Source organism: Perognathus longimembris, chromosome 28, assembly GCF_023159225.1.
Source record: "Perognathus longimembris pacificus isolate PPM17 chromosome 28, ASM2315922v1, whole genome shotgun sequence".
In the NCBI taxonomy this organism is placed as follows: domain Eukaryota; kingdom Metazoa; phylum Chordata; class Mammalia; order Rodentia; family Heteromyidae; genus Perognathus; species Perognathus longimembris.
The window spans coordinates 76,234,170-76,260,144 of record NC_063188.1 but is presented as its reverse complement, the minus strand read 5'-3'; the positions used below and the strand labels follow the sequence as shown (position 1 = coordinate 76,260,144).

The window sequence follows — 25,975 nt, the reverse complement described above, 5'->3', positions numbered from 1 at the left end:
GTGAATCTTCATTGACCTCAACTGACAATAAGGAATATAAAGGAATAATCTTTATCTGTAATATTCATCATCCTTTATTGCCTTGAAACAGATGACCAGAAAGTGGAAATGATTGTTCAATCATTCGGAGTGACTAAAAAATGGTAGATAGTTACAATGTTGGGTTTCTTAAAGATATGTCTATAGAAGAAGGTGTTTTTCGAGTTAATTAAGCCTTTCATTCTTTTTACCATGACAACTAAGTGATGTGTGGGGGAGGGCAGGGTCTATTTGTCTCTGTGTCTGTGTATGTCTATGCCAGTCCTTGGGCTTAAACTCAGAGCCTGGGTGCTATACCTTACTAGCCTTTTTGCTCAGGGCTGGTGCTCTACCACATGAGCCACACCTCCACTTCCAGCTTTTTGGTGGTTAGTTGAAGAGAGGAGTCTCATTGACTTTTCTGCCCAGGCTGCTTCAAACTCAATCTTCAGATCGCAGTCTCCTGAGTGACTATGATTACAAGCATGAGCTATTAGCACCCAGATGACAATTGATAGGTTTTTGTCAAGAACTATGGGGAAATGATTGGATTCTGCCACTCTAGCTGCTGAAATCACCATGTCTATATAAACATAGCCCAGGACATGGATGGACCTATGTAGGACCACCATTTTATTCAACTGTGACATTTTTGTTCCTACAATGATGTGACAAAACCACAGAACAATAGGATCTTTATCTTCTAAAATATCAAACACCAATCCTAAACTGTATTTCCCCTGGGGAACAACAGTGGATTAGAATTTCTCTACTACCAAATAGATTCACTTTGGTGAAAGGGTGTCTCTGTACAACTACAGCAAAAGATGCTAATGACATTGTATACCTCAGGAATAGCTGGATCTTACTGTCCAATTTTGGTCCGTGTTTGTTATTGCAGTGATTATAGTCCTTTTCTTTAGCAATAGTAGTTGACATCTCCTTATCCACTTTTCCTTCTGCCACCATGATACTGACAAATGCCACCAGGGAATTACAAAGTGTCCTTTACTTGTTTGAGATCATGCCAAGTGCCTACTGTTCCAACTTCACACGATCAATGTTTAGTTATTATTAACATGATCATTTCTTTTATTTGGTTATTTTTTGAAAATTGAAACCATGTTTCTCAGGCTAAACAGTAAGATTTAGGATAGCAGCCTAGGTCAGGAGAAAGACTAGGCATTGGAATAAGGTATATTCAAATTTGAAACTCCCTCCCCCAAGTAGCTGTGGAAGTCACATTAGTCCTGTGCATCTTAGTTCCCTCATCCATAAGGTGAAGAAAAGACTGGCTGCCACTCAGGATGGCCCAAAGATTATATCAAGAGCTTAGCATATTTCTGTAAATCACAGTTATCTTTCCTTTCCTTTCTACTATCTCTATATCTAGAACTGAGAAAATGTTCACTAAATTTTCATTAAAAATCAAGGAGAAATGTTTTGTTCTGTGTGTGTGTGTGTGTGTGTGTGTGTGTGTGTGTGAGAGAGAGAGAGAGAGAGAGAGAGAGAGAGAGAGAGAGAGTGTCCTGGAACTTGAACTCAGAGCCTGGGCACTGTCCCTAAGCTTTTGTACTCAAGACTAACATCCTATCATGTTGAGCCATAGCTCCACTTCTAGCTTTTGTCTGGTTAATTGGAGATAAGAGTCTCACAGACTTTCCTAGTGGGGCTGGCTTTAAGCTCCAGTCTTCAGGTCTTAGTCTCCTGAGTAACTACGAATACAGGTATGAACTACAGGTGCCCAACTTGTTCCATGCTTTTTGTGCTCGGTTATGGAGATCAGCCTGTATCCTACTTTAAGTTACACCATATCATACAGAGCAGAAGTTTTCAGGCTGCACCTTGCCCTGGGTGATTCCATTTTATAAAGCAGCAATTTGCCCCATTTTGAGTACAAATATTGAGGCAAAATAGCTTTGCCTCTTGCTTGTGCAAGTAAACAACCACCATCTGTCCAGCACAAGCTATGAAACAGACAGATAATTTATTCACACAAATACAATATTACCACTTATGAACTTATTAAATTAGGAACACATGGGCATATCAACCAAAGTGCTTTGGATATAGTTTAGTGGTAGATTGCTTACCTAGCATGCAAAAGGCTGGATTCAATCTCTAATAGCACAAAAACAACAACAACAACAAAAACACATACCTGGGCATATTTGCTCAAGCTTATAATCCTAGCTACTAGGAAGGTAGAGATGGAGGATTACAGAACAAAGCCATTCAGGACATAAAAGTTTCTGATGATTCCATCCCAATCAATGGCTAGATGAGGTAACATTGAAACTATTGACCCAGCTGCCAGAGAAGCATAATAGCTAGGCAGATTGGCACATGCTTGGCATTCACAACAACACCAGAAAGCATAATTTGGAAGATCACAGTTCAGGCCAGTCCAGAAATAAAGTGAGACCTTACCTCAAACTTACCAATGCAAAAAGAAGCTGAGAGACATGATTCACATGGTAGAGTGCTTGACTAACCAGTGCAAGGCTCTGAATTCAATCCCCAATGCCGTATCTCCCTCCCCACAAAGCAACACATAGTGGAAAAACTAGGCCTGAGATATTATCAAATTTCCCAAAGCAACAAATGATGCAATCCCCTCACCTGGATCATATAAAAGGAGGGGACATTAATACTGAGGTATCGGCTGGGGATATGGTCTAGTGGCAAGAGCGCTTGCCTTGTATACTTGAACCCCTGGGTTCGATTCCCCAGCACCACATATACAGAAAATGGCCAGAAGTGGCGCTGTGACTCAAGTGGCAGAGTGCTAGCCTTGAGCAAAAAGAAGCCAGGGACAGTGCTCAGGCCTGTGAGTCCAAGGCCCAGGACTGGCAAAAAAAAAAAAAAAAAAAAAAATACTGAGGTATGACAACAAAACACCCAGTGATCAGAATCATCCATCCCCTGATTTGACCTAGTCTGCTTGAACTTCATTTCCTTCAGCTCAAGTGTGTCTGTAATGAACCTTGTGCCTTGAACCAGCTCTGTGCTTTTGCAGCCCTGCGTCTGAACAAATCTGTAACTGGGTTCCTAATGTTAATATCTAACCACCTGCAGTGACTCTCCTTGCATCTCACCCCATCCCTTTGAACTCTGTGCTGCTTTAATCCTTCCTTCTCCATTCTGTAACCTATATAACTTTGTGTGAAATGTAATGAGTGATCTGCGAGTTAATATTAGTAATAAAGATTTGGGTAAAATATGCTGTTTTTGCCAGTGATCATTAAGTATCAAGTTAAATCAACAGTACTTGGTGAATGCCAATGAAATCAACATAGCTTACAAATTTATTGTTATTCAATAAATTCTGACATGTGGAAAGACAAACATATACATGTATTTTTCTGACATAGCTCATGGCAAGTACCAACATTAGAATTCCCCATAGTAAAGCCAGGTTTAGTTACTCCTGGCTACAAATGCTTTTTTGAGCAGACTAAGGCCTCTGGAAAATTGAGTCTGTAAGTGCTTCCTATTACTAATAAAGCAGACAGGCTAAATTTCAGTCATAACTTAATCCTTTGGAATGCTCCTTATTTTCCCCTTTCTTTTGACATGCTAGCTTAGAACCGCATCTTCTCTCTGGGAAGAGAAGAAAACAATGTGGGATTGTGTTTGTTTCAGAGAAGCAAGTTGGCTATCTGCCTTACTTTTCAGCTGATTATTCCCATTCCAAAGATTGTCATTGGAATCAAACTGAAAAGCTAGGATTCATTTTGCAGAAGATTGTTCTGAAAGGTAGATAGGAAACTTGCTGCACCAAGTTTAAAAGCGTTATTTTAAATCTCCAACGAGAGAAGCTTATCGAAAGCCTAAGACAACTCTGAAAGCTCTTCATGTGAGACAATAAATGTAAACTATTTCTTCCAAAAGAGATGAATCAACTGGTAGCTTTTTGTGCTAGCATGTTGCTACAATTACAGTAAAATTTTGCCACAGAAAATGTCAGGTTAGCTCAGAGCCTAAATTCTGGCTCCATTAATTTGAATCTCTTTCCTCCAAGAAGACAACACCTAAGAATAATATTGTAATTGATGATTCCTAGAATCATCAATTGAGGGATCTATAAGTTCACCCTCCACCTCTAACATAGCTGGACCATGCTAGCATACACATAGCCACGCATAGTCACAAATATAATTACATATCACCCCGACTATAGCAAGAAGATAGGGAATTCCAGAATGATGGAATGTTCTGGAAGAAGAGACTGCACAATGGGAGGATGTCAGCAGATACAGAAAAATAATTCCCATGCTAATAGTTCTTCGCTGATCTTTCTTAGGGATTTAGGGCCCTGAATGGCAGGTGTCTCTTTAATAACCCTGAAGTCCCTATCTTAAATTGTTTCCTGCTTTAGTTCACAGCCACTCTGCAGCTTCTGTGACCTCCTCACTGCCTCAGAGGATGTTTACAGAATAAAAACGATGCTCTGCTCTAAGAAAGTTACTCTCCTAGCAGCAGCAGAGATGTCAAAGGGACTTAAGGGACTACTGATGCTAGCTTGGGATTTAAGCTTGTGATTGGCAGCCTATATAAAGATTAAGTGAATTTTCTGCAAAATAAATGATGGCAGTGCCTAGTCCAGTTGATGTGGCTTTCCTCATCACTTCATAGAAGAGTAGAGAATACATCGATCTCTGTGAATAAGGCAAGCTGTCCAGTGCAGTAGTCACCTGCTACCCACATGGGACCATGGAGCACTTCAGTGGGATTAGTCTATATTGAGAGGAGCTTGCAAGTTTAATATACATACACAATTTCAATGATTTACATCACAAACAGAGGTAAAATATCTCACTGAAACTTTTTATATTGATTATTTACATGGTAAAATCTTAATGTTTTTGATATGCTGAGTTAAAGAAGATATGTAATTAATATTTTCCTACCTAGTTTTTTTGTAATTTTAATGGAGCTGCTTGAAGATTTAGATATATATCTTGTTACAGATATCATATAAACTATAATTACATATTATGTGTATATTATATAAATACATTATTAAATAGAATGCATAGTATATTATAAATGCACATTATATAATATGTAATCTTTTATATTACTTATTATAATTTCTATATATACATGTATAATTATATTCCTATTAGCCAGTGCTGACCTAGCGTCTTACCTATCACACAGCTGATAGTCTGTAAATATTTGTTGAATTTACAAAAGAAGTGATGACAAGACTCTTAAAGAGGTACTAAGCCAGATATGCCAGCTGGCACTGATGGCTGATGCCTGTAATCTTAGCTACTCAGGATGCTGGGATTTGAGGATTGCAGTTCTAAGCCAGTCTGGGTAAGAATGTCTATGAGACTCTTGTCTCCAATTAACCAACAAAAGACAGAAGTGGAGCTGTAGCTCAAATAGTAGAATACTAGCCTTGAGGAGAAAAAAAGAAAGAAAGCTCAGAGATAGTGTCCAGGCCGAGTTCAAACCTCAAAACCAGCAGAAGAAAAGAGGTATCAAGGAATTGGGGGGTGGGGGGCATTTAGTCAAACTCTATTGACATTCTGAATTTCAAGTCCAAAAGATGGAACTTGTATTGCTCAGACTCCTAATGTGAGCCTCTATATCCCCCTTTAATAGCAACAAATGGGTTTGCTTTTTGTTGTTGTTGTTCTATTTTCATGCTGCCTGGACATGAACACAGGACCTTGCACATGCCAGGAAAAACACTCTACCACTAGGTAGGTATTACATCCCTAGTTCAGAATTTGCTTTTTTTTTTTCCTTTTTTTTTTTCTGTGTTCAGGTACTGGGACTTGAACTCAGGGCCTTGTACTCACACTTGGCTTTTTGTTCAGTGCTGGTGCTCTACCTCTTCTTCTGGTGTTTTTTTTTTTTTACTGGTTAATTAATTGGAGAAAGAATTTCATGGACTTTTCTACCCAGGCTGGCTTTGAACCTTGATCCCCAGATCTCAGCCTATTCCGTGCCAGGCTTCAGGGTGGGGGGAAGTGAAGCAAGAGTACAAAGCCCTGAGTTTGAGCCCCAATACTGGGACAACAAAAGACATAAGGAATCAAATCCTAGTTGTGTGGTATACAGTGACTTCAGGTAGAGCATTTTAATTCCCTGAGCCATCATTTCCTCACAAGGTTATGAGGTGCGCCTAAAAGGCCCAGCAGCTGGCACAAAGATTGTATCCCAGATGGATCATTTATCTTCTTCCCAAATTCTTTTCAACAATGTTGGGTGGTATTTCAGAAACAGTGTGAAAGCTATTCTCGGTGGGATTAGGACAAAGTAATTGCCTCTTAGTAGAGAGCTTATCCTGGCTAGTTTTCCAGCTCCATATTCAGTAGCACCATACCAGCAACTTGAAACTGCCCTTAGTGTATCTACTATAGAGACCACAAATGCTACAAATTAAGCTTATTTATTGTCTTCCTGGAGAGCTGTTTACCATCACAGGATTGGCTTAAACCTCAAGACACATGGACAACCCAAAGACAAAGAAAAGGCAATTGCATACTTGTCATTTTGAAATAGAGACCTTTCTCTAAGCTGAGAACAAAAAAACAAGTGCTATAAAATATAGCTACCTGGTATTTCTTCACAGAGTTTTGTGGCACATTAAACATTCTTATTGCTCTCCAGGTATAAAGATCAGCAGCATAACGCACCACAAGTATCATCACAGGGCCAAGTACACAGTAGGTGCTCAGTAAACATCTGTTAAATGTATAAATAAGTTCAGGAGTAATTATTTGCCACTTGTTAGCAAAGAAACAGGAGTAGAACTTTGAGAACAACACTCAGGATTTGGAAATAAGCTTCAAGGGAACAGTGCTTTTGCACAAAGGCAAGCACATAAACCAGAATGCTCGAAAAGAGAGCAGTTCTGGAGGCATCAACAGGCTCAAGGCAAGAGAAAGATGGCTCACAGAATGAAAAAAGAAGAGGAGACTCAGGGCAGTGTATAAGAAGGCAACATGGAAGAACCTGTCAAAAGAAAAATAACTTCTGAAAATCTAACAGGAATAGAAAATTGGAAGTTAAACTTTAACTGGGAAAAAATTTCATAATTTCATTTGTTTGGGTGGTATCATGTGTGCACGCGTGCAGGCACCAGTTCTGAAGCTTAAACTCAGGAGCTGGGTGCTGTCTCTTAGCTTTTTTATTCAAAGCACTCTAAAATGAATCACAGTAACACTTCTGGCTTTTTGGTGGTAATTGGAAAGCCTAACAGGCTTTTCTGCCCGGGACTGGCTTCAAATCATAATCCTCACATCTCAGCTTCCAGAACAACTAGAATTATGAGTGTAATGATATTATCCTTTATAAAATCATCAAAATGTTAGTCTTTTAAACCACTGAATTTTAACCATGTCATTGTTATATAATTTACATATGGTGAAGAGTATACACTTTAATGAATTTTAACATACTTTTAAAGTTGGACAGCCATTAATACAATTAATTTTAGAACATGTTTACTATCCTAAGAAGAAACTTTAGTCAGTCTTCATTTCCTAACACCTAACCAAGCAAATCCTAATCACATTCAGCCTCTACAGATTGGTCCTTTATTGAATTATTTCATACAAACAGAATCACGTAACATTTGGACATATAATGTATTCTATCATTGAGCATAGTTTTTTAGGTTCATTCATATACAATCATATAACAGTTCTTCACTACTTTTTGTTGCTAAACAATATTCTACTGTATGAAGATACTACATTTTATTTATCAGTTTATTAGCTGAGGATGTTTGAAGTGCCTACACTTCTGGGTTAGTGCCAACTAGGTAGCTGTGAACATTTATATGTAAGTTTTGAGCTAGAGCATGCTTTCATTTCTCTTGGGTATATACTAAGAAGTAGAATTGCTAGGGGGGATGTAGTGTGTCTTTAGGGTGCCATCAGGGTGACAAAATACCTAACATAAACAATGTAAGCAAGGATTTATTTTAGTTTATTTTATTTGTTTTACTTTCAGAGGATTCAGTCCATAGTTCTTGAAGTCATTGATTCTGGGGCTCTGTTGGGGGCAAATATCATGGTAGTAGGAACATGTGGCAGAGGATACTCACCTCTTGGTGGATAGGAATCAGCTAGAGACAAAGGGACTAGGTTCATACCTTTAAAGTCTGAAAATCTGGAACTCAAGCAACCATATCTAGCAAAGGGCCTTATGCTTCATCATCACATGCCCAAGGGTGTCACATGGGGAGAGTGTGTACAATGTTGAATGGCACTTGTAGAGCAAAGATTGAAAGGAGTTGCCAGACTCACTTACAACACTTTTACTCACTTTCCTGAATATTGATCCATGAGAGCTAGTAGTCTCTCCTCTTGAAGGTGCTATCACCCACTCAACATTGCCTCACGTTCAAGCACATGAAACTGGGGAAAACCACACCCAATTCATAGTACAGCCCTTGACACTAATACATTAAGTTTTAAGATCTTTTCAAAGAACCAACTTAATCTTGATTTTTCTGAAGGTATATTCTATTTGCTTGCACTGTAATATTTACTGTATCTTTTCTTATGCTTGCTTTACATTCACTTTGCCCTGCATTTCCTAGTTTCTTAAGGCAGACAATTAGGTAGGTTATTGATTTTACATTTTCCTTTTTAACTTAGGTATTTATAGGCACTCAATTTTCCTGTAAGTACTATGTTTGATATAACTTGCAAATTTTGATGTGGTGCATTTTCATTTTTACTCATCTTATTAAAGTACTGTATAATGTCTCCTGGTATTTGTTCTTTGACTCATTAGCTATTCAGGAATATGTTGTTTAATTCTCACTTATTTGCAAATGTCCCATATTATTTCCATCTGCTGTTAATTTCTAATTCAATTCCACAGTGATCAGTACATTTATTTCTTAAGAATTATTTTACGTTTGTTGAGATTTATTTTATGGACTAGCATATGGTCTATCTGAAGAATGTTCAATGTACACTTCATAAGAACATATATTCTGCTGCTGTTGGGTAGAGTGGTCTGCAGATACCTAAGTCTACCTAATTTATTGTTATGTAAGTCAGCTATTTTCTTGTTGAACTTTTAATTATTTCATGCATCACTAAAAGTGATCATTTAGGTCTTCAGCTATTATTGTTTCAAAGCATTATTTTGTTTTTGATTGATACATAATAATTACACTTATCTGTGGTTACAATGTGACATTTCTATGTATATACCCACATGTATTATGTGTAATGACCAGGGTTATTAGCATACACATCAACTTAAACACTTACCATTTATTTATGATGAGAACATTCAAAATCCTATCTTTTACTTATTTTGAAATGCACAATACATTAGTATTAACTAGTTACCCAGCTGTGCAATAGAACACCCATACTTACTCTTCTTATGTAACTCCAGCATTGTATTTGTTTTATTGTTGAATTATCTGTGTCTCTCTTCAAATCAGTTTTCATATCATGTAATTTTAGGTCTTGTTAAGTATCTGTGTATCTAATATGGTTATATCTCCCTGATAAATTAGACTTTTAGCTTTATAAAATGTTCAGTTTATCTCTAGTGGTGGTTTTGGTCCTTTTTTTTTCTTTGCAAGGCTGGGGAATCAAACTCAGGGCCTTATTAGCTACTATATACCACTGAAATATATTCTTAGTCCCGTTTTTGGCCTTAATATTAACTTTGTCTAACATTAGTATAGCTACACCAGCTGTCTTATCCTTGCAGTTACCATGCATATATTTCTGCCCTATTTTACTTTTAAAACTATGAGGTCTTTTTCCTTTGATGCTGGGGATGGAATTTAAGGCAAGTGCTCTATCCCTGAGCTATACACCCAGTTCCATTATTTATATCTTTGAATGGAAAATGTGCCTCTAAAAAGACAGCATGTACATACATGTTTTTAACTCATTTGATAATCTCTGTCTTCTCATGAGATTATTTAGACCATTTACAGTTAACATTAATTTTAATATGGCTGAGTTAGCATTAGACTTTTACTATTTTTTTCTATATCTTAAATTGAAATTTTTCTATTCCAACTTTATTCCCTCTTTTATATGAAATGGATATTTTTCCAGTTTAGCATTTTAATCTTTATCGAATTTCAATCTCTGCTTAAAAATTATCCTTTATTTAAAGTTATATATTTAAAAATAAAAATAGTTATTTATTTAAAATTTTTATTTGTGGGCTGGGAATGTGGCTTAGTAGTAGAGTGCTTGCCTAGCATGCATAAAGCCCTGGGTTCAATTTCCTCAGCACCACATAAACAGAAAAGGCCAGAAGTGGCGCTGTGGCTTAAGTGGTAGAGTGCTAGCCTTGAGCAAAAGAAGCTCAGGGACAGTACCCAAGCCCTAAGGTCAAGCCGTGGGAATGGCAATAAAAATATTTGGTACCTTGGGGATGATGCTATATTTTTAAGTTTATACTGTGATTCAGTTTTATATTAATGTAATTCCATTTTATACTAATCTATCCTTATTCGTTGCCCTGGAGATTACAGTGTATACTCTAACATACTCTAATTCAGTCTTATACTAATTTAATTCTAGTAAGATATAAAAACTTGCTTACTATAGTCCCATTTCCTTTTTCTTTTGTCACTAATTTTATATATTTTATGTAAATGTAGTATAAACTCAATAGTGCAAAATTAAAATTGTTGCTTTGAGTAATTTTATGCTGTTTGAATAAACAGAGAGAAAACTATGAAGATTTGAAAAAAATCTACTGTTTATACAAAAGTGCTTGCACTATTAATTTCTTCCTATAGATATACAATCTAATGTCACCTTTTGGCCCATTGTAGACAGCTTCCCTCCACTTCCCCTATTTTGTGCTGTTACCAGGAAGCATAACTACCTATACTATAGTCTCAAATCTTGATTTTTATATATTATTTTATGCTTCGTAGGGGGGGTTGAAATTAGGGCTTCAAAGCTCTCACTCAGCTTTTTCTCACAGCTTGTGCTCTACCATTTGAGGCACATCCCCACTTCTGACTTTTTGCTGGTTAACTGGAGATGAGACTCTTTCTGATTTGTCTGCTGTGGCTGACTTCAAACTATGAGCTTCATTCTCAGCCTCCTAAGCAGCTAGGATTATAGGTGTGAAACACCTGTGCCCAACATATGCCGTTGTTTTTTTTAACTCAAGGGAAATTGAGAGGAAAAAAAAAAAAAGGTAAATTTCCCATCGTGTGTGTGTGTGTGTGTGTGTGTGTGTGCGTGCCAGTCCTGGGCTGTGAACTCAGGACCTGAGCACTGTCCCTTAGCTTTTGTGCTCAAGGCTAGCACTCTACCACTTGGCCCACAGCTCCACTTGCAGCTTTTTGGTCATTAATTGGAGATGAGTCTCACCCAGACTTCCTCCCTGAGCTGGCTTTGAATCCTCATCCTCAGATCTCAGCCTCATATAAGCCTGGCTTATATTTTGTTGTTGTTGTTGTTGGGGAGGGGGTGGGGCTTGAACTCTGGGCCTGCCTGATGTCCCTGAGCCTCTTTGTGATCAAGGCTAGTGTTCTACCATCTGAGCCACACAGCACTACTTCCGTTTTCTTTGAGTGCTTAAATGGAGATAAGAGTCTCAAGGGGATTTTTCTGCCTGGGCTGGCTTCAAACCAAGATCCTTGATCTCAGCCTCCTGAGTAGCTAGGATTACAGGCATGAGCCACCAGCGCCCTGCCTGGCTTATCTTTTACAGTTACTACATAATTAATCATCTTTACTGGAACTTTGTAGTTTTTTTTTTTGTTTTTTTTTTTTTTTGCCAGTCCTGGGCCTTGGACTCAGGGCCTGAGCACTGTCCCTGGCTTCTTCCCGCTCAAGGCTAGCACTCTGCCACTTGAGCCACAGCGCCGCTTCTGGCCGTTTTCTGTATATGTGGTGCTGGGGAATCGAACCTAGGGCCTCGTGTATTCGAGGCAGGCACTCTTGCCACTAGGCTATATCCCCAGCCCTGGAACTTTGTAGTTTTTTTTAAGGTGTGTAAAAATTACCATGTGGTGTCACTTTCTTTTCAGACTGAAAAACTTTTGATATTTCGTGTAAGGAAAGTTTGAAACCAAACATTTTTCTCCGTCTCTTTATCTGAAAAAGGCTTTTTTAACTTTAAGCTTTGAGAGAAAGCTTTGCCAGATGTAGGATTTTTGGTTGATTTATTTTTTTCTTTAAGTGCTTTGAATATCTCATCCCTTCTGATCTCCATTATTTTCTGATGAGAAATCTACTATTGATTTTATTTGGGTTCACTTATAGGGGATGAGTCATTTTTTTTCTTTTACTTCTCTCATAAAGTGCTCCCATTGGCTTTGGCTCCTAATATTTTAACTATAATATGCCTATGTAGTGTAGATTTTTATATTATTTTTAGCCTTCCTGGATTGATTTGAGGGTTTTTTTCATACATATATTAGCATGCTTTGGAAATTTTCACCCATAATGTCTTCAAATTTTATCTGTCCCATTCTTTCCTCTCCTTCTAGTCCTCCCATCATGTATATACTGGAGCCCTTAAAATTGTCCATATGTTTTTGGAGCTCTATTCATTTTCTTTTTCCCCTTCTGTGTTCCTCAGTTCTCATAATCTCCACTCTAAAATTCACTAATTCTTTGTTCTCCAAATTAATTTTAGTGCAGAGGTGCTCTAGTGAATTCTCTATTTTAGTTGTGCTTTCCAACTCTAGATATTTTTTTACTTAGGATGTGCTTTTATAATTTCTATTTATTAATACCCTCTCTTTGATTTGATAATTGTCTTACTAGCATATCTTATTTTTATCATTTTAAAAACTGGCTCCTTTACCTTTTGAGGATATTTATAATAGCTATTTTGAAGTGTTTGTGCCTGATAGGTATAAGAGTCATTTCAACTGACAGGTAGCTTCTAATGAGTTTTTACTGTGCAGTGATCATACTGTTCATTTTCTTTGTATGTATACTCTCTGTACACTATAGAAACTCACAATTCTAACTGCCCATCATCCCACCCCTACCATGGGGCTTTTTGCTAGTAATTTTACTGGAATAAGTTTACAAACATTAATGGCCCTGCATTAACCAATATTTAATATTAATGTTCAGTTACTCTACCTCAGTTTGTTTTATTGTGCTTTGTAGGTATTTTTGATATTTTATGTATGTATGTATGTATTCTATCTTAGAGTAATTTCTGATTCAGTATAAACATTAAGTTATACTGGTAGTCAGTTAGATCTTAAACATTAAATTATATTAATTAGTTATAGTGATGGGTGGGAGGTTATCCTTATGTCTCTTAAGCTCTAAATGCTTTAGGACTGGGATAATGGATCTCTGTACAGTATAGAGAATGCTTTTAAATATTATTTTTATTTTAAATATTTTAACTTATTTTCATGTTCAAGCAATGACTCATCATTCTCAGGTGCCCACTGTGGCTACTTTTGAATCAATTCAATAGAACTCTTGATCCCAGGAATAAGTGTGATTTTCTTTTAAAGGGCTCTTTTAAACTGTCTTTCTCCATAGTTTTCCTTGTTAAATTTCTGGCTGATCTGTCACTTCATTTGTTGCTTCTACTCTCGTGGAACTACTAGTTTCCTTCTCATTGCTCCACATGAAGAACCATATTGTTTTGGGTAACACTTTCAGGAATGAGTTTCTTGGATGCTCTGTTCCAAGCTGTCAGATTTCTTGAGAGAACAGCCGGTCAATAAGTCTTACCCAAACCCTCTTGCACCCTAAGCCTCCCCAGAGTGAAGGCATGGTCATAGGCTGATTCTCTCTGAGTGATATGTTCTCCCTGATTCACTCTGTGATATATTTTCAATATTCTTACTGAGTGCTCCTTGATGCAGGATCTGGAAGGGAGGAGGTAGGGAAAGTAGCTCCCTCCCTGCCCCCCACCATCAAGTTTTTTTTGGAGTGCCTTATGATGGGACCTTGACCCTACAAATGCAGTCTGGAGAAGGGAAGGGGAAATTCAGTTTGATTATGCCAACCCAACATGAAGCTCTCACAACATAAAGCTCAGTGGGGGAACAAGCTATTGGCAGCCTACTTTCCCCAGGGTAAAATTATAGTTCTATGAATGGTACTCAGGTCTAAGGGAACTCCATATTATAGGCTACACATACCCAGAGTAAATCTTCCCCAATACAGAGCTGGGTTGGAGATAGGTGATGACAGCTAGTTAAACATTCATTGTCTTTATTGAAACTACGTGGATTTTTTTGAGTAAGAGTTCACAATATACTGAATTCCCTTAAGTCAATTTTCAGAGACTTTAAATGGTTGCTTACCTTTTTATTAGCCAATTAAATGGCTGTTTTGCTAAGAAAAGGATCTATAATGCTTTCTACATAGACATTCAGGAGATTTTTAAGCTTCTTATTAAGCTTTTTCTAGGCATCTAGAAATCAATCCCCTCAATTTGCAGATATCCTGGATCCACTTACCAATCATTTAATTTCTGCACTGTAGACTTTAGGTATACAAACCAAGAAACAAAGGCACACAAAGAAAAAAAACATTTCACAGATTCTTTAGATGATTGTTAATGTAAGTGGAAACATTCAAGTTGTTTTTTTCCAGCAGAAGGTGAAACTGAGCTGTTTTTCTATAGCTGAATACTCATTCTAAACTTTATTTCTGCAAGCATGAGATCTTTTGTTTTAGCCATCTTTCTGAACTCACTGTAAAAGTGTCTTATGTGACTTACACAAAAGGAGATATTCTAAATACTTGAAAGGGAGATTGAAGGATTGCTGAAAAGGAAACATCTGAAAGATATCACAAAATTGTCAAATATATCTAGAGATTAGACATTTGAATAGATACTTTATAAAGGATTAAAGGAATAGTGCTAAGAAGCCCAAATATCAAAACGGGACACATGTCTACCTCACTCACACTTCAGAGAACAATATGGTGAACAGGGGCTAGTTTTCCAAATGACATGGACTAAGCTAAAAATCTATTCAGATCAAGGCACGGTCATGTAAACCTCTCCTATTCCCAAGCAAAGAGAGTTAATGCTTCCTCTTGACCTCTGAAATCCATTTAAAATTGGTCCCAACCTTCTTTCTAATCTAAGCCTTTCAATTTTACCAATTACCAACTTGCCGTTCTCCAACTTGTGACTTCATCCAACCATATCTGTGTTCTCTAGTATACTTTCTTAAAAGTATTATTAGTTTTGCTAGCCTGAGAAGTTCTTGAGAACTGGGACTGTGCTTTGTCCATCTCTAAACTCAGCAAAAAACATCTTGGCAGAACAGATATTGTCAAATTGTTTTTTGAATGAATGGTACTCTACCATCTGAACCCTTCTTAGGTATGTATGTATGTATGTATGTATGTATGTATGTATGTATACACATGCTTATATATGGCATTGAACTCAGCCTTGCACTTGTTAGGTAAGCACTCTTACCAGCTACAAAGCCTCCAAATCTAGAAGCCCTTTTAAAATATCACCTCTATCTTGAATAGAATCTACACTCTTTAAAATACCTATAGATCTTTGTTTGATTTGGTTTGGTTTGGTTAGGTTTAATTTTTTGTAATGCTCATGATGGAACCCAGGGTCTCATGCATGCTAGGCAAGTGCTCCACACAAAGCTATACTCCCAGCTCGTGCTTTCCATCTTTATAATGTTATCTATCATAGTCTTCCTTGTGTTTATGATAATTATGTAAATATGTACCTTCTTTTTCCAGTCTTGGTGCTTGAACTCAGGGCCTAGGCATTGTCCCTGAGCCACTTTTGGTTCAAGGCTAACATTTTATCACTTGACACACAGCACCACTTACTGCTTTTTAAAAATAGTTTATTGGGAAGCCCGGAACAGTGCTCAGGCCCTATGTCCAAGCCCCAGGACTGGCAAAAAAAAATAGTTTATTGGAGAGAAGTTTCTCACAGGGACTTTTCTGCCAGGGCTGGCTTCAAACCACAATCCTCAAATTTCAGCCTTCTGAGTCATTAGGATTACAGGTGTGAGCCACTCGCACCCGGCTTAAATATGTACCTTTTCTAATACCACTGCCACCCTTCACCTACCCAGAGAAAGAAAGAGAGAAAGAATGACAGAGGCACACAGGCATATTCACACATACTCACAGAGAATCACACACTTGGAAAGCATGGATTTTTGCCTCATTTGAAGACAAACTTTCTGGTGGTACTTATCACAATGCTTAGCACATAGGAAGAGTTCAAGAAATATTTGCCAAATTGAATTGCTAAAACATTTGGATATCAGTATGGAGATTTTACTTTAGATCCATACCTCATACCATACACTTCAATAAATTCCAGATGGGCCCAAGAATTAAACACAATAAAGAAAAAACACCCTGGAGGGAATGGGAAAGACAGAATCACATATTTGTCCCAGCTGTGGAGGAGTGGTAAATTTCTCAATATTAAAAAAAATGAAAGAAACATCAGAGACAGGATGGATGGATTTGAATATATAAATGTAAAAAAGAATAATTTTGCATAGTGAAATATGATAAAGCACACATAAAAATGAAAGCAATAAAATTGGAAAAACATGTGACAAATATCAATGATAAAGCTGGCGATCCAAAATACAAGAATGGATAAAAATATACAGGGTCAGACTCAGATTTTATTTGAGAAGTGGTGAAAGAAAATAACTGAGCAGACAGTAAATTGTGATATAAAAAAGAAAAATCTCATTAAACAAAAAATAGAACAAATACATATCGATTGAACTAGCAAAAATGTTAAAATGATAACATTCAGGGTGGCAGGGCTCATTGATAATAGGCATACTCACATACTTTAACCTTTGAGGAATACAATCTGGCAGCATGTAACAAGAAGTTATGAAACAGCTCTCTACCTCTTGGCCTGGTTAATACACAGTGTGTGTGTGTGTGTGTGTGTGTGTGTGTGTGTGTGTCTGTGTCTGTGTCTGTGTCTCTGTGTGTCTGTGTGTGTGTCTGTGTGTGCGTGCACATGCATGCTTGCATGGTCGTCACTGGTATTGGTTCTTGAACTCAGGGCATGGGCACTGGCCCTTGGCTTTGTCACTCAAGACTAACACTTTACCAATGTGGCCACACTTTCATTTCTGGATTTCTGCTGGTTATTGAAGATAAGAGCCTCACAAACTTTCCTGCCTGGGATAGCTACAAACCACAATCCTCAGATTTCACCCTCTTGAGTAGCTAGGATTACAGGCAGGAGCCACCAGAACTCAGCTTTAATACACCTTTGGTAATACCAAAAAGCAGTGACTCTCAACAGAAGAAATGCAATCCATACAGAAACCCATTTACACCATTATACCAGAGTGAACATTTTTAAGTAAGTTAAGTCACCAATAATTTTAAAACGGCTAAGCAAAACCTGGCATATCAATACCTACCTTAAATTTTATTGTGATGGGCTATCTACTCCACATTACTAGGTCTTTGCTTTTGTGGCTTTCCTATCCTGGTTGTCTAATACTCATCTGCCACTGTGCCTATTTCTATAGCAAACTGCCTCCCTATAGCCACACAACATGCTGCCTTTAATTCTAATGTGTTTGCTCTTATTTTACTATAACTGAGGAATAAGTGTCCCAGTGCCAAATGCAGTAGCATGTGCCTATAGTCCTAGCTAGTAGGGAGGCTGAAACGGGAGAACTTCTTGAGACTAGTAATTCAAGGTCAGCCTGGGCTACATTGTAAGACCCAGTCTCCAAAAAAAAGGGAGGGCAAGGAAAGAAAAAGACAAAAGGAAGAGAGGAAGAGGGGAGAGAGGGAAGGAGGGAGGGAGGGAGGGAGGGAGGGAGGAGGGAGGGAGGAAGATAAATCAATTAAGGTCCACTGTGTCTCTTGAAAGTCAAAACATAAAAGCCACTAACTGTACCATGGGCTTTGTCATCACTGTTTCAAAATCTAAAAGCCTATTTTTTTCTTTTTAAACTTATTGGGTCCAGGCTATGTTCTGGTCATCAGGTCAAATAGTACATTACTAAAAATTATTTGCTTCAATTACAGGCTCATCATAAAACTGCATTTCATGAACACCATATATTTGAACAAAATTTTTCTAGTTCATACTACCTCTTATCAGAATAGATAGCATTAAACTCTATGAATTACATGTCTTGAGGAGAGATATGGCCATGTTAAGATTAAAGAGAAATCTAGGAACAGATAATAAACTCATTTATTAGAGTCATGTTTAAGTGCCTATTATCAACTAAGATATATTTATTTAAGCATAAGTCTCTTTATCAAAGCTCATTACAGCTTCAAAATAATGTACTTGAATTTCTCAAATATATGAATGTTGCAATATCTTACAATTTTCATCAAGAACCCAATTTCAAACTTATTTCTGAAACCAAATGACTAGTACCCTTTAGAGATGGAAGTTTTACTTAAAGTCACACATGATTAGCCTTCGAGACTGAAATCAAATCAAAGCTCAGATACAGACTCTCCCAGAATTGTGATGAAGCTTTTTTGGTAAAAACCATGGACACCAGCCCTACTAAAGAAGTCAGTGTGCACTTTAAAGTGAAAGTAAGTAGAAAAAAAAGAGTATTCTTGATGGAAAAAGTGATTGCTGGCAACATAAAAGAAAATAGTATCTTGCACTTTGAACAGCACAACCAACAACACAAAACACTCCAAAGAAATTTAAGCTTCTAAAACTTGGCTATGATGACAAGAAGATAGAATTGAAGAGTTTTCCACCTGGAGTCAGCTCTCTAGATGGGCCTGGAGATGTTAAGTTTACTTGTGTGATATTGGAAACAATAATCCTAAGATTTCTAAAAGAGATTGCTGAATGACACCCCTTCTTTACATGTGGTTCATTCTAAAACTGACTTTATTTTTTATATGTAAAAACCTATTCGTGAATCTGCTGATCTTTTTCTCTACCTTTGAGCATGAGCTACGTAGTGCTTTTATCAAAACAAATAGTATAGGCACTATTAATTCAACCTTAATGGGCCCAGTGATTCCCATGTGCTGAGCATCTGAAGTAAGCATGCACTGCAGGTTGATGAGCAAAGAGAGGCAAAACTCCTTTTAGAATCCAGATCTGCTGATACCTGGCACCAACAGTCTGGTAAACATTTATATGAATTAGGTTGGCAGGTTGATAGATTTCTCATTACAATTGTAGGTTTCTTGAACGCTCCAGAAACTAGAAGAGACTATTTGGACAACAATTATGCCAGCAAGCAGACCAGGGGAGTCAGACCTGAAGGAGATGCTGGCTGAGCCATTTCCTGAGCAGATCAGAAGGGAATACTCACAATTATTGTCCCACAATGGGCCAGATGCTCCCTTACGCCCTAGCCTAACTACTCTTCCAAAACAAAGGAGAGAGGAAGAGGAAAGGAAAGAAGATGAAAAGGAAGAGGAGCTAAAGTAGGGAAGAGAGGGAAGAAAAGACAGAAGAAAGGGATGATAGGGAGGAAGGAATGAAGGAAAAAGGGAAAGGAGGGAGGGCAGAAGGGAGGAAAGGAGGAAGGGAAGGAGAGAGGAAGGAAGGAAGAGAGAGCAAGAGAAGCCATTATAATTAAGTCAAAGTGAGGATTAGCAATTGTAATAAACTGAAAGGTTACTTTTGCATAAAATTAAAGGAAATGTTACCACACTAGTTCAGTCACTCTCAGTTCATAGGCCTGAGTCACTAGGCTTAGTTGGCCCAGGAAATAGGACCATAGCTTTGTTGCTTTGCCTTTTATGAGGCATCTCTGTCTTGGTGGCAGCTAACAGACTGGCAGGGCTACAAACTGGCATACCCTCAGGTCATAAACTAATTATGGCACAATCCTTCACTTGTTCTAGCCATGCTGCCAATTACTTCATGAGTGAGGAGGGCGGGCCCCTTGTCTAAGGCCAGCTCTGGACACAAGACCTCCAGGGCCCAAGCTTTCCTTCCTGGGGAGCTATGTGGGAGTCTGTAGGGCCATGAACAATCTCTACAAGCCTGGAAGTTCATCTTTCTCTCTTCATGCTCCATTTACCAGTCTTATTCAGGGCACAATGAGGAAGTACAAAAATAGAGAAAAAAAGTATCCAGAAAGTATATATGAAGTATAGGGGAGGTTGGGGAAGATAAGATATAAGATGTATAAGTCCACTTACACATCTCAAAACCTAGTTTTTCCTTAGTCTGGTCACTGCATTAGTTGTTTGAATAGTACATCTCATCTCCTGTCAGGGGATATGGGTAAGGAGAATGAGACATTTCCTTTCAGGATCAGTGTAATCGTCCATCTATCTTCTGGACAATGAGGGATTCATTTCCCTGGATTCCAGAGTTGCAATTCAATTAAAGACTTAGCATATAGCCTGCTTCTCCAAGAGAGAGGCCAATCATCGGCATCTAGCACACCTCCACTGCCCCAGGTCTGCCCCACTATCCTCACCATCAAAGTTCATGGCAAAGTATACATAAATGAGACACACACACACACACACACACACACACACACACACACACACACACACACACTACACTACACACAGAGTCCCAAATCCCCTAGACTTCCAACTGCCCTCAGAGAGGCAAGCATGCAAACACATGAAAATGTATGCCACAGATTTAATCAGAAGAGAAAGAAAACAGACTGTGAAGGGCTGGTGAAATATCACAGCTCGTTGAGCTGTTGACTTGGATAGACAGGAGAATGAAGTAGTCCAAAACCTCCATCGGCTGCTGCTTTTCAGGCAGGACACATACACACAGCCAGTGAAAAGTGACAAGTGACTTGCTGGGAACTGAAGAGGATTCATTGAAGAAACTGGGGGAAAAGTTTGAGAATCAATAGGCTTCGTCAACATAGTATGCCAGTGACTTCAAAATAATATAGTCAAGGGGCTGGGGATATGGCCTAGTGGCAAGAAAGCTTGCCTCGAATACATGAGGCCCTGGGTTCAATTCCCCAGCACCACATATACAGAAAACAGCCAGAAGTGGCTCTGTGGCTCAAGTGGCAGAGTGCTAGCCTTGAGCAAAAAGAAGCCAGGGACAGTGCTCAGGCCCTGAGTCCAAGCCCCAGAACTGGCCAAAAAAAAACAAAAAACAAAAAACAAAACAAAATAATATAGTCAAGCTGAGCACTGGTGACTCATACTTGTATTCCTTGCTACTCAGGGGGCTGAGATCTGAGGATCATGGCTTGGCCCCAGCTTAGACAGAAGTCCACGAGACTCTTATCTCCAGTGAACCACCAAAAAAACAGAAGAGGAGGTGTGCCTCAAATGGCAGAGTGACAGCCTTGAACAGAAAAAAGCTAAGGGATGGTTCACAGTCCCTGAGTTCAAGCCCAGTACCAGCATAAACATAATAATACAGTCAAGGTCCCAGAGTAAATCATTTCCATATCCATCACCACTTATGGAAAACATCACCCAATTCAGACTTAGAGGATCAAACAGTCCCAGCTCCCACATCACTGAAAACATTCCTGCCAGGAGCTCCCTTTGTAAAGTTGAGCCCAGCCAGTGGCCAAGCACACAAGCATCTGCTCTCTCCATGGTCCCCTCTTCCCCCTTTGCCTGCTCCTTCGTACAAGCCTCCTACAGTCTGTTTGCATTCCCACACGGACCCCACCTTCTAGAAGAGGCCAAAAGCATCATTCCTGGATCTGTGCCCAGTCTTTGAAGTCAGAGAGAATGCAGCCTGTTAGATGAGGAGATCCAGATTCAAGATTTCTCAACATACACTTCCCATACTGAACCATGCTTACAGTAAAGTTATACTCAATAGCCACTCTGGCTGCTAGAAAAACAGGAAGCCAGAGGAGTGGGTGGAGGAATTAGTCTCTGTAGGCTGGCCTGAGCCCTGTGGAATGTCGGGCTCCCAGGAAAGTTGAGTCCCTTCACTTGAAGGTGTGATCACGAAATTTTTACACTAGGTCCTGATCCACCAGTTTTCCCTTAAATATCTTTCTCCCCCAACCCTAATCTTAGCTCCAAACACAAAGAAAGGATCCAGGCCCATAGACTTAATTCTCTTGAGTATAGAAGAACAATTCAAGTTAGAGGCAGCTCAGGACACTTTGCACTTTTCAACTTTAGTGCTAACCTAGGGTTTCAGGTTGCCAAAGAACAGCACTGAACATCTGTGTGGAAACAGCTATATTTCAAAGCAATCAAACCATTTCATTCCAATATTAAGAGTGTTTTTTCTTCACCTTGGCAATTTGACAGAGACAGTGGAGATGTAGATTCTTTTCAATGATGGAGAACATCCAGGCTGAAGGACATATAAGGCTCACCAAAATCATTTGGTACATGGCAAGATTGGTATGTAATGTGTTTCATTGGCCGTCCACAGCTGCTCTACCTGTATTGATAATTTTGTATGGTCTTTAATGTTACAAATATCCAAATGGCACTGGCAGAAAAAAATGTCCCTCAATCCTGCTAGAATAAACACTAACTGTTCATTCATGCATGTTTTTATGTAGGTGTATTTCATTAGAATTGGGGAGAAACCAGGCTTTCTACCCTCTCCTAGCCCTTAAAATCATAGGTCTTCCATATCTCTAACAGTAACAATTGCAATACAGTAACTCATACTAACACAGCACTTGACAATCTACAAAGCATCTTCCCATTCTTTATCCCATTTAGTAAAGACTGATGAAATATGTGCTATAATTAATAAAGGGAGTTTAAGTATATTTTCTTTGACTTAGCAATTCTAATTCTTCTATAAACAACTTTTCATAATCCCATAAGTGTATGAAGATATATGTACACAAATGGCCACTGTTGCACTGTTTATATTAGCAAAGCATTAGAAGCAAATTAAATGTCAATTAAAATGATATTGGCTAAAATACTTCTAGTACTTATGTAAACTGTGATTCTATGAAGTCATTCAAATGATTTTGGAGGCCAGAAAGATTTCTCCATCATGTTGTTAGATGAAAAATCATGAGCTATAAAATAATACATTTAATATGACCTGGTTCTAATGTTTGTGTGTGTATGTGTGTGTGTGTGTGTGTATGTGTAAACAGAAAAGTTGTGAGATAGCATACTTCAAAATACCAATCAATGCATATTATCTCTAAGTAGTAAGAATGTGCCCAACTTTCTTCTTTAAACTTTTATGAATTTTCTAAGTTAACATCAAAACAACAATCATTATTGCATTTTATGACATTGAAAAGAAAAAAATATTTGCTTTGAAAAGGAGAGTACTTAAGTCATGTGACACCAACAATAATAGTAGCTAACATTTATTGAGTAACTACTATGTACCACAGTTTTAAGTACAGATATATTTAAATATCATCACAGCATTATGAGGTGTGTAATAGTGTCCCCATCTTACAGATGGGAAGGAAAGACTGAGACTTAAAGAACTTAAGGGACTTCCCAAAGACACACACCTAGAAAGTGACAAAATTAAGGCTATGTTGATTCGAAATCTCATGCTTTTTTATTTGTTGCTTTACCATCACCTTCTTCAAAGGTCATGCCTTTTTTTAGATGCTCAAAGCCATGGATTAAAGCCAGCTTTTATGCTTATGCCAGAGAGACCCATTAAAAATACAACTATTTCCAGCTTGAAGCATGATTTGAAATAATGTATCAAGGCCTGATGCCAAAAACTTAGTCACTAAAAATTAGCAACTGAACTTTGGTCCCTTAAATCTCACAGTGGTAAAGAGCATCGCTGTTTGATTCAAGCCTTTCATCCATTTACTTTTTTAAAATTGAGTACCTATCATAGGCCAGGTCAACTCCTTGTCTCCATACAGTGTGAAATCTGGTCCCCAATGGGCAAACCAGTTCACTTGAAAGCGTTGAGAGCAAACTCCTTGGTGAAATGTGAGCAGTAACCAAGGGGCCAGAACAAGAAATCTGGCAAGACAAGAAACAGGTGGTCAAATCCTTTCTTACTACACTTGCGAAGAATAGTAAACACCTGGATCCAATTAGCCAAATCCAGCAAATATTACTGAGCAATGACTATGCACTGTGCTCTGTGTTAGGTACTACCACATATCTTACAGTACTATTACCACTATTGGTACTACAGCTGCTATAAAAATAGCAGTTAGCATTTTATTAAACCCTTACTGGTCAAGGCAGAAACCAGACTAAATGCTGTGCATACAATATGTGTTTTCATGACCACAAATCTGTTATCATAGATTAAGGGAGAGGCTTAATATGAAAACAAAATGGAACAAGTCCAACAAACAAAACCTTTAGAATTCTCCACAGATCTATTCACCACTAAGAATCCGATGGTCATTTTAGAGGTGGAATGGTTTCAATAGCCACATACCTATATAAACACTTTCCATTTGTTCCTTTATTTGGCCCAGCTCACAAACTTAATGGATTGCTGTGGAGCGTTCTATAAACAGATGTATCACAAGAGCTATTCAGGGGGCATTTTCAATAATTCATTCATAGTGTCTTATATGCTAATTTTAGCACCAAACTTAAACAGTGCATCAGATAATAATTATGGGCTAAAAAGTATATGCCCAATAAGTTATGGATGTTCTTTTAATGTATTAAGCTTCATAATAACTCTATCAGGAATATGTCCATTTTACAAATGAAGAAATCGGTTTGGAGAGGTATACCCTAATGCTTCAGTGTGACAAGGTTAAAGTTTAAACCCTGATCCGAATGATACCAATAATTATATGCACCTTATATCAGCTTCATGAAGATATTTACCTTTTCCTTTGATATGGAAAGCCCTCAATACCACTTCAGTCCCAGCTGATCAAGAGATGGGGCAGCTCTGGGGCCAGTAAAGAGAAAGAAGTGGCCAGTTTATGATGGAAAGCAAAAGGGAGGTCAGGATAGCAGAAATTCAGGGAGCACACTTTTCCATAGCCTACTGACAAAAAAGGGAAATATTTACTTATGTTGAGACCAATGTCTGATATGGGTGACAAAGTCAGGGAGATATGTTAGGAATCAAAGTATCATCAAGGTATAAGATGTGAGGAGACTTGCCCAACTAAAGTAGCCAGAAATCCTAAGACAAAATAACTTGCCCTCAACCCATGGGCCCAAATAGAGATATGATGACATTTCTTCTAATTCTTCCAACAATCCTATGCCTTAATTATGATGGCCAGTTGACAAGAGAGGAGAGTGAGATAAAGGGAGTTGCTTCACAGAAATTGCTCAGGCATACCTGGTGAGGAAAGACAACTCCTGCCTTTCAACACATATATCTGAGGCTCTAATACAGCAAAGAACCAGCCATGAGCACAGGTGTGGGTGTAGGAAGACTGGGAGGGGGAGGGGCCTGCACCAGATTACTGTCAAAGAAATGCTGTTATCCAAACGGAGAACCTATCAAAATTATGCTTCTAAGCTTGAACTCTTGCCTATTCTATTCCAAATAGAACTATCTCCAAATATTCTTCTATATTATGCATATATTCTATAAGTGCCATCTAGTATTGTTATGAATATTAGCCCTTACTTAAATAAAAGTTTAAAATATACATATTCATGTATATGCTGGTGTGTATAACTACATAGACAAATATATCAAATACATATATATGATATAATATGGGGCTGAAGGCATGGATCAAGTGGTAGACCATCTGCTTAGAAAGCACAAAGTCCTGAGCTCAAATCTCATCACCACCATTCCCAATTCACAATAATAACAATAACATAATATGATATTAATATTATTTATATAACATATAAATTTATAAAATACGCATAAATGGTTTGAAACTATATTATTTATATACTTACATATAATGGAGAGATGATTATATAATTTGTAATATTTATTATTATAGTAATAAGTATATATTTATTTGTATATACACATACTCATATAAACAATGGGTATGTACATTTTAACCTTTTAGTTAAATACTATATAAAAATATTCAGAATAATTATAGGTAGGTTGGGCTGGAGGCAAGGTGCAGTGGTATTGTTCCATCCTATCAAGCATAAGGCCCTTAATTCAAAGCCCAGACCAA

The 25,975-nt window shown here is 38.0% G+C and overlaps 1 protein-coding gene and 1 long non-coding RNA gene across 4 annotated transcripts in view; one reads left to right on the top strand and one right to left on the bottom strand.

Moving 5' to 3' along the window:
• The window catches only part of Shroom4 (shroom family member 4), a 216,571-nt gene that overhangs the window by 149,146 nt on the left and 41,450 nt on the right, over positions 1 to 25,975 (bottom strand). The window lies entirely within an intron of this gene.
• Positions 1,637 to 4,086, top strand: LOC125343452. The gene is made up of 2 exons (XR_007209339.1): positions 1,637 to 2,676; positions 2,903 to 4,086. It is a non-coding gene; the product is annotated as an uncharacterized LOC125343452 (long non-coding RNA).